The sequence below is a fragment of the Varanus komodoensis genome, unplaced genomic scaffold (genome assembly GCF_004798865.1).
Source record: "Varanus komodoensis strain SLA01 unplaced genomic scaffold, ASM479886v1 scaffold31, whole genome shotgun sequence".
NCBI lineage: Eukaryota > Metazoa > Chordata > Lepidosauria > Squamata > Varanidae > Varanus > Varanus komodoensis.
This window is the reverse complement of record NW_025335780.1, coordinates 12193021-12201835: the sequence shown is the minus strand read 5'-3', so window position 1 is coordinate 12201835 and position 8815 is coordinate 12193021.

Genomic DNA, 8815 nt, shown 5'->3' with positions numbered 1-8815 from the left:
ATTTTTTGTTGTAAGCCGCCCCGAGGCTTCGGCGAATGGGGCGGCATAAAAATGTTTTAATAAATAAATAAATAAATAAATAAAAAGCCGCAGGGCTCCCGTGCCTCTGCCTCCGCCTTCTCCGAGCAAGCGATCAAACATTTTTTATTTTTTAATTAATTTTAAATATGAATGTTTAAAGTTGTTTTAATTTTAATTAACTTTAAAGTTGTTTTAAATTTGATTAATTTTAAAGCTATTTTAATTTAATTATTTTTAATGTGCAGTGTGCATAGGAATAATTCTTTTTTTTTCAAACTATAGTCTGCCCCCTCAACAGTCTGAGGGACACTGAACTGGCCCCCTGTTGAAAAATGTTGAGGACCCCTGGCCTATGTAATGGAAGGCTGGGGTTTCATAAGGTGGTGTGTGTGTGTGGGCCCATGGGTGTGCACGCATGCATGAATGTAAGACGTGGTGGGCAGTATGTGTATTTGCTCATAGTTAACAAGATATGGGAGCTTTGGAGGTCTGAATATAACTCTGGATAGCTTTCGTAGCAACCTATTTGTATGCATATATTTTGCAAGCGAAGTAATGTAAATTGATGCTAAACTGAATGTCTGATCCTTAGCCATGACACTAGAGCATTCCAATCTGTGTATCTGCATGTGTTTGAAAACAGTACTTGACTGATCTTAATGAAAATGCTTCATGAGAGGTACAGTAGAGATGAGGCAGCTAACACAGTATATTTATAACCCAGTTGTACACAGTGAAGAATGCCACACTTTCCCTCAATGAAACTGCAAATTAAAGGTCAATGGTCTCCATGGGAGCATACTAGAGAGATCCACATTTGCAATATGCAGCATATAGACATACCATACACAGTACTTGACTTCCTGTGCTTATGACAATAATATTAAATGCTTACATAAACATGAAATATGTTAAAGAGGCAAGTTAATGAAACATGCCATTTACCCCAGTGCTACATCTTCTATTACATAAAGAGATGGACAAGCCTTCTGCATCCTTCATCAGATTAACTCAGGAGCCCCTTTCAGACATTTTCTTTATGCACTGAAGGAAGAAATGGTCCCATAGGTGCTACCTTTGATCCCAGCGCCCCAGTCAGCTCTATGCCCCACACCATTATGGGCTGAGACAGACATTCTGGATGGAGAATATCCATGCGTTTGATAGGATGTGCTTAAGACATTTGACATGATTAAGGAGAGCAGGGTTCCTTGCCATAGGATGAACCCTAAGCCCGAAGGCTGAGAAGCAGCTGCAGGTGCAGCCTGTGTGCATGCCCTCTCTTCCACGCCACATGAAGATCTCGGATCATACTCTGCCTACAAAGCCGGTACGAAACCTAAATGAATTGTTCCCAGGGCAGTCCCTTTCCTTTATGTATCTTTCAAGCAGTGGAAATGCGCAAGAATCTGGGAGGATTCCTTTGACTTAATGAAGTACTCATTTCAGAGTAAGAAGCCTAAATTGCTCTAGGAGTCAGAATATTGATTTGGACTATGTTGAAGGGCTATGTGACATCAACACAGTCTTCCCAAACATCACTCCTCCCATTTTTCCATCCATCCAGGCAAAGAGAAATTTGAACTGGGGACTTCCTAGCTGCTCATCACACAGTTGACACTTTTATGCTGAGTTTAGGCATTTAGCAAGTTTTGATAAAGTATAGAAGCAGATAAACCTCTTCCCGTTTATCACACAGATAATATTTCTTAGTCCAGGTGTTCACAAAGAGGCCTGGTACACATTATTCTTCTTTCTCCAAAAAGTGGAAGGAAAGATCTGGCAGTCAAATTTTCATTGATTTAAGTATCAAGGTGGAATATCAAAGACATTATATGTAGATGGAAGAGAGGAGGACAAATACACATTCATCCACCACACAAAGGCCTTTGCTAGCCTAGTAAATACCTTATTGGGCTTGCACTACTGCACTTCTTTCTTGGCCAGAGGGCCAAATTCAGGTTACAGAAGCTCTCAGGAGATTCAAGTCGGGGGGGCAATGGTGGGGGGGGGTCATGGTGTGGGACTAAAGCCAAAGTAGGTAGGGCCAAAAATACCACCACATATTGTACTTTCCGCTAAGTTTTAGATGAGGCATTTCGACCTTTTAAAATTGGGACTAATTGCAGAATGGCCAAGAGAGTACCAGACAATCAGTGGCCAGGATGGGGTTGGGGGGTTCCAGGCTTGTTCAAGCCTTTTCAAGCTTGCTCCAAAGTTATCTTCCAAGTCAACCTCATTTCCTCCTATGAGAATTCAAATGTTGGCTTGCAAGGGTACATGCACACACCCATGTGCATGCACATGCACACACACAGAATCTGAAGAATGGGCTGGTGTGGATGGAAGAGTCGCAGTAGAAAGGCAGATTATAGGGAAAGAATAAGGCACACCAGGTTCTTTCTTCCTTAGCTTTCTTTCCCAAAGTTAGGGCTTTGCTTTTAACTAAGCAATAAAAGTTTTCATTCCACTGAGTGCAACATCCAAGTCCATGAACTTTTCTTGCTTCCTTCCTCTACCATCCTTGTGTCTTTAGGAGTGTGAATTTATATCCTTCTGCAATGTATTCATATTTTATTTGATATTAAAGGTCTCTGAACTCATGACTTCAGTTTCAGCTAAAGCCAGAAATTTCTGATATGCCTGTTAAAAAATGCTTACAGGATCCTGAAATATTCTGCCAAGCACACAAGGTCTTTTGTCTGCTATAATAAAAGTTTGTTTTAGGTTGGAGACACCATATATTAAAAGAAGTGTCTTTAGGGCAGGGGTGTCGAACCTCTTTCTCTCCAAGGCTAAATTCTAATTCAGACAACTCTCCAGGGCCACAGTCCTGTTGTGGGTAAGGCCAAAACCAAAAGATGCATGGCCCAAAATATCAGCATATTTTAGCTCTCTCTGATCATAACTACGAGAGGCATTTCAGCCCTTCAGTATGGAGGAAAACTAACAAAAGCCAGGAAGCTGCCAAGTGGGAATGGTTAGAGGGTGGTGTCATCGGGGGAACCCTGAGGACATGACTGGGGCCTTGGTCCTGAGGTTCTGCACAATAGCCTACAGATTCCAGGAATACAACTCAATATCTGGCTAAAGGTGATGAAATTACTGATCAAGAGTCTGAGATACTTGTTGACAGCAGGGTGAACATGAGCCAGTAGTGTGACTCAGCACCTAAGAAGGCAAACACCATACTTGGACGTATAACCAGAAGTGTGGCTTCCAGATCTAGGGAGGTGTTGATACTGCTGTACACAACTTTGGCGCACCTACAACTGGAGTACTGTGTCCAGTTCTGGGCTCCACATTATAGGAGAGACAAAGCTAGGCTAGAATCTGTTCAGCACAGGGTCGCAAGAGTGATAGCTAGGTTGGGAGGGATGACATATTAGGGAAGATTGAGGTAACGGGGTCTTTTCAACCTGGAGAAGAGGATACTCCAAGGGGATCTTTGAGTGACTTACAGTACGTGAGAGGATACCATATGGAGTAGGGCCATGAACGGTTCTTCTCTGCAGTGGAGGGCAGGATGTAGTCCAATGGGGCAAAGCTCAAGGAACCAGGTTTCAGGCTGGAAGTCAGGAAGTACTTCCTGATGGTTAGGACCCCTAAGGTACGGAATGGGCAACCAAGGTTGAGGCTCCATCAGAGAGGGTATTCAAGGAAAGACTGGACAACCACATGTTGTAAATTGCATGAGCAGAGCTGGCTGAAGCTGTGGGTCAGCCTAGATGGCCCCAGAGGTCCCTTCTGACTCACTTACTATGATTCTATGATATATCTTGGGAAAACACTGAACTCAGAACCTGTAACACTTTGGGACCAATAGGAGAGATGCGTCTTAACTTCTGAATTTCATTCAGTTTAAAGATACAATGTTGATGTGGGATGGGTCCTTTTTGCCCCTTACGAGTAAAGGGAATTAAAATAACCTGCTCTTCCTGACTCAACAAGAAACTAGCCCTAGTCACATTTAGAGTCAACTTTGAAGCATATTCATCAAGAAAAATGTTGAATATGGCAAACCCATGTTCTGAGTGAACTTTGGGTTTGGGTTAGGGTCAAGGTGAAATTTTCTCCCAGGCACTTTTAGTCAACCTAAGAATGACCTTCGACTATCAAACAATACTGATGATTTCAGGTTTGACATTTCTCAACATAACAGTTTGGCTTACTCACCTTAAAAAAAAAAATCATAGCACAGCTTTCCCACAATGAAATTTAATTGTGTTTGTTGGAAGTTCTAGCTAAGAATCTTAGATTAAAAACAAACAAACAAACAAACAAACAAACAAACAAACAAATCAATTAGTATCAAAACTTCTTTACTTGCCTTTTGGTCTTATTTGGGGCATATTAAAATACTCCATAAAAATATTCCTATAATAATTCTGAACTAGTTTTGTTCCCTGGACTTTGTCTGGGTTATAGGGGGCAGGTGGCTGAACTTTGGGGATACTTGCACTTTGTGACAATGTCCTAGAAGGACAAGTCAGTAGGATTACTCATGTGAAAATTGCAGTGCAGAATATGGCTGCTGGCTAGTTACCTCATGATTTCTCTGTTGTTCTGCCACTGAACTGCATGGGCTACTTATTCCTGTCCACTGCTGGTGCTCCTGCTACCTGTATGTTCAGTTCACCTGAGACACTCTTCGTGCACGTGACGATTCTGATATAGCCAGGATCACCATTTGCATGAAGGAACTGTGCATGCATCAATCAGGACACACACATAGCCTCTCCTCATGAATAACAGTGTCACAGACAGTGTGGTGTGCCATGGTTCAGCGGATCAGGGACTGGACTGTTCTTTGTGGCTCTCCTCACATTCTCTTTCAACGGGTGAACTCATTGGAACCCTTTAGTAAGTTTACTAATCAGTAGTGTTTGATCATTATGATTCCCTCAGTTGATGTATGTAGCAAGCTCATGTGCATCTTTTCATTGTGTAACCTGAGATCTGACATATTCCCAAGGGAGAGATTAGCTGGTGCTCAAAACATGGGCAACCATGCACTGTCTTTCCTTGAAACACAGCCTTCTGAATTAACTAGTCAAGCTTTACATGTTCCATTTTTGTAAAAATGCTTTGTGCGCCCCACGTTCATGATGAGGTAACTTCCTGCTAAAATCTGAAGAAACTTTGACTTTCTGTTCTCTTATAATTTCTCCTGCTGTTGAATCCTAGATGATTTTCTGAGGAGGAAAACAATTCTTTTGCTTATTCAATACAAGGTAACATCTACAGTGAGGACATCACCACCAAGATAGAAAGCTGGAATCATTGGCTTGGATCCAGATTCTGCCTTCCGTAAAAGGAAGGACTCATGGTATATGTTTCAGGGATCGACCCTTTACACAAATCACCCTCTTCCATAAGGTCCTCTAACCTCTGTGTAACTTTTTCAGGGGCTAGAGAAGCAGCCATGGGGAAGGAGAGGGAAGGGAAAGTCAAATCCAGCAGCCCAGCTGCATGTATCTTAATCTCTTTCTAAGCCCTTGAACAACCTGAAACGAACCCTAGTTCAGTCTACTGTGCTACACAATTTCAGATCACTCAGCCTAAGACGTCAAGTTCATCAAGCAGCAAGCAACTTTTTATTCCAGTTTACGTGCTTGGTATGTGGCAACTCTGACAGGTCAGTGTATGGGTGTTCACCTTGAAAACTTCTGAATTTCCTTTTCACATCATTGTCCTGTTCATGCATGAAAATATTTTCCAGCTATGGCTAACTTGGCAAGAAAAATGGTTTACATCATGCAAAGACCTTTTTCTGATATACGAAGAAGTCCATGAGTATAGGACAGATGCTGACAGCTAGAACAGGAAAATAAAGTTTGTTATATGGGGAAATGGTAACAATTAAAAGTAAAAATCAATGAATTAATGAATTAAAATGAAGAAATACAGTGGCTAGGTCTAGTGGCTTAAATGTCAGAAACACTATAAAATAATTGGGTGGTGTTGTGTTAGCCTCCACTGCTCAGCTTAAAACCGACATCTGCAAAATGTGGTTAATGGTGCTGTTCTACCCTTGAAGGCTGTTCTGAGGTTTACTGTGGAGAGGTTCTTCCCACATTGCCCAAGCAATATATGAGAAACCTTGGAGAAAAGGGAAGGATCCATAAGAGCATAAAAAGATGAGGTGAGACCAACAGCTGGCAGAGATCCGAATCAGTTGCTGTGGACAACTCACATGTGGAATAGGAGGGCAATCACCCTTTTCCAATGTTATTCCCTGCCGTGTATATTCAGAGGTCTCCAAAACTTGACGTGGTATATATCCAACATGACTGGTAGCCACTGGTAAACTTGTTTCCCGCACCTTTGTCAAATCCAATAAGAACATAAGATGCCATGGTGCTCCTGCTGTGGAAGCAGCAGAGCCAAGGTACAGCTCCCAAAAGCTGGAATGGGAAAGAGAAGTAATGTGGGCACACCAGGGCTCTGCATATTACCCAAGGGCATAGTGAGATACTGCAGCGAGGTCCACACCACCAGTAGCACACAAGAAGCCAGTCCCTTACAGATGCGTGTGAGAACATCGGAACATCCAGTGGGTCCTTTACAAATGGTGTTACTTGGGATAATTGAAAAGAAGGTAAAAGCTACCCAGAAATTATTAGCAATTAATAAAAATAAGACACACTAGAAAGAATGACACTTTTTGATGCAACTGAAATACTTATGTGAATTTTAGCCTCTTTAAGAGACAGATTTAATATATGCTTCTGAAGATGAAATAATGATGCATGTTTAGCTAAATGAAGAATTTTAGAGTATGGTGAGAGGGGAAGGCTTTATGATTGTGGACTCTACTTTGTTTATGTTAGAATCCCAGAGGGTCAAAATTGTGGCTAAGGAGAAGGTGAGGAACCCAACACAAAATGATGATTCAGAGGTAGGGAGGTCCATTAGAGAAATATGAAGGAAAAGTAAATACAAAGTCCTGAGCTGCTTGAAGGATAAAAATGCACTTGTGGCCTTCAAGGTAAGTATATTTAGTAAATAAATGCATACTCATTTCCATTTGGTTTCCACAGCAACAGTAGTGAAGAAGAAAATCATCAGAAAAGGTTGCCAGTTTGATATTTGACATCTGATATAGTTACCTCATTTATCAATAGAATATCATATTTCAACCATCAGTAATGTATTTTCCAGGATCTCTCAGTTGATGATTAATACATTTCAGCTAGTCTGAACCTGCCCAGCAAACACTGACAGAAGCCCCGCTCCCCTCTCTGTCTGTGTGCATGCATGTCTCTGTGTATGGGTATATGCATATATCTATCTGACTAGTAGACATTCTCTCTCAGCAAATGCTTTCCTCTTTATGATTATAAAGAAAGGATGTTATCATGTGTCACTCATTTTTCAAGTAACTTCCAAATGGAGACAATCTATTCAAACTATCGGAAAGAGTCTTAGGAAATGGGCAGTTCCAGTTCCGTCCTAGTTTAAATATGTATTTTCTCTCAAAATATTGTTTTGATGTGTATTTTGAGAGGGTTAGACTCTTGAGAACTTCACTGCAATCTGCACATTAGTTCAAAAGGTACAGGTTTGGTGATTTCATTAAGAATTTTCAAAGATCGGCTTCCTCAAGCACAGCACGCCTGCATCAGTCTCCGGTTGAAAAATGTGTTACTTTCTAGTTTGGTTTTATCACATTCTGATGGTAAGAGCCAGATTGGTTAAATGTGCAAGGTGTACAAGCAGGGTACAACAAAACTTTGCAGTCACCATTCACATGTAACAGAAAGCTACCATGGGTGAATTTCTCATGGGGCTTTTGTTTGAGGCAGTGGAAAACCTTTTAATACTCAGGGCATGCTGGAGACAAAATTCAGCTTCTCATTACATGGAAGCATGATGAGGGTAAGTCATTGGGATGTTATAGAGAAGGTGGTGTGGCTTATCAATAACCATCACTGGTTCATGTGCAATGGAAAGCTATATTGTGACCTGCCATGCTAAAATATTTAGAATGGTGGCCACTGCTGTGACAAAAGGCCACTCCAGTAATTCAGCCATGGTAACCTCACACCACATGCAAACCAGATCAGAAAACCCCTGATGTTCATTACAGGATCCTGTGGTGAAGTGGATTTTCAAATGTAACCTATATCTTTTCACAGATTTGTCACAAAGTTCAAAAACAAGTTCTGATTTTATTTTTGTTTTGTTTTAAGGGAGTGATATAGTTGACTTTATTTAAGTGTGGATTATATGGTATGTTTTTGTTGTTTTTCTACCTGATCTTCAGAATCTTATGGATTACACCCGTAGCAGCTAAAAAAAAGTGTTTGCTGACATGCTCCTCCTCCTCTTTCCATCTCTATAGAAAAACTACTGTAATATTGTTAGAAAAACTTGCCAGTTTATATTTTCAGCATTCTCATTTGAAAACAAGTCAAACATCCAATTGCATAAGCCCCTAGCTTTGGGGGGGCACTATTTTCAAGTCAAAGTGCCAGATCTGTATTGATATTAATCCTGCATTGTGATCCTTGTTGACTTTTTGTGCTTTCAAAGAACTGAATGAAGGCAGTTTATCTGCATGTTATCTCTAAATGAGCTGGATACAAGTATCCAGGTGGCTAGATGGAGTCACTGAAGCAGTTGGTGTGAGCTTAGGTGGACTCCAGGGGTTGGTGGAGAACAGGATAGCCTGGAGGAATGTAGTCCATGGGGTTGTGATGGGTCGGGCATGGCTTCGCGACTAACATAACTGAACAGTAGTATTTAGTAGATTTCAGTATTCCAATCAATATTCCATTTAGATCTTCCA